The 1,514-nt window shown below is 39.4% G+C and overlaps 1 protein-coding gene across 1 annotated transcript in view; it reads right to left on the bottom strand.

The window, feature by feature from the left end:
• Xrn1 (5'-3' exoribonuclease 1) overlaps positions 1 to 1,514 on the bottom strand; it is a 106,640-nt gene that overhangs the window by 33,397 nt on the left and 71,729 nt on the right. The gene's annotated exons all lie outside the window — the stretch shown is intronic.

Below are 1,514 nucleotides of genomic sequence, written 5' to 3'. Positions count from 1 at the left end.
TAGACCAGGCTGGTCTCGAACTCACAGAGATCCGCCTGCCTCTGCCTCCCGAGTGCTGGGATTAAAGGCGTGCGCCACCACCGCCCGGCTCTAAATATACGGTTCTAAATGGTTTTATTGAAAAGTACTTAAGCCCAAGCCAACTATACCATAAAGATAATACATATAGGTGAACATATAAAGATCATGAGTTTGAAGTCAGCCTCAGCTATGCAACAAGTATGAAGCCAACTTGGGCTTATGTGAGACCTGTCTCAAACATCCCTTCAAAGGATGATATAAAAATATCCCCACCAACAGGTTTATTTCTTGTTTTTTTTAATGTGCTAACCTATTAACTTACTCAACCTTACACCGAAAGCCTTTATTTAAAAACCTTCACCTTTGTTGGCCTATGGTACATACCTAGAATCCCAGTATTTGGGAGGAGGTGGCAAGAACACAAACTCCAGGCCAAGCTGAGCTACCCAGTGAGAAACTGCTTAAAAACAAACAAATCTCCATCTTACACAGAAACAGCCTAATAACTTTAAAAACTAGATACAATATGCTAATGGCTTCATGCAGATTAAGACTGGAAAAACATACACCAAACTTAACACTGTGCCAGTAGAGATGGCGTCTGCCTTTAGGCCCAGCACTTGGGAGGTAGAAGTGGAGGCAGGCAGAGCTCTCTGACTTCAGCCTGATCTAGTCTATATAACAAGTTCCAGGCCAGCCATAGCTGCATAGGAGACCCTGTTCAAAGCAAACAAACCCCCAAAGAAGAAAATCTCAATTGTGCTTACTTGTGTAACTGGAGAGAAATTTGTTTGTGTTTATTAACATTTAATTACCTCTTTTTTCAAACTGCTTTATAATAAACATATATCAGTTTTGCCAGGATAAATGATACATGACATTTATGCTAAAAAAAATATGACTGAATCTAAGACTTGGAACCATGGAATTAAAACTGTCTCACAGAAAATAACTTAGTTTTTATTTTTTTTAAATTTATTTATTATGTATATAATGTTCTGGGCACCAGATCTCATTATAGATGGGTGTGAGCCACCATGTGGTTGCTGGGAATTGAACTCAGGACCTCCGGAACAGCAGTCAGTTTTCTTAACCTCTGAGCCATCTCTCCAGCCCCCAATAACCTAGTTTTTATACTCAGAAAGATGAAAAACACAATCATGAAATGCATGGCAAGAATCTGGAACTTGCTTCTTGTTAGGTTTGCACAGGAGGGCCTCAATCTCACGTGGTGGAGGATGAGATTGTCAGATTCTCCTGCTTCCAATTCCCAAGTACTAGGATTATAGGTCTGTGTTACTATATCCAAACTTGAAATTTGTTTCTGATGAATATGACATAATAATCTCCCCATTATGATTCAAATTTATTGTCACTCATAAGAGGTATCATAGGACATTTAGATGACATAAGAAATTTAAGTATTGGGCTGGAGAGATGGCTCAGTGGTTAAGAGCATTGCCTGCTCTTCCAAAGGTCCTGAGTTCAATTCC

Source organism: Microtus ochrogaster, unplaced genomic scaffold, assembly GCF_000317375.1.
Source record: "Microtus ochrogaster isolate Prairie Vole_2 unplaced genomic scaffold, MicOch1.0 UNK12, whole genome shotgun sequence".
NCBI classification, from domain to species: Eukaryota; Metazoa; Chordata; class Mammalia; order Rodentia; family Cricetidae; genus Microtus; species Microtus ochrogaster.
The sequence above is the reverse complement of the archived record's forward strand: the minus strand, read 5'-3'. Positions and strand labels throughout refer to the sequence as shown.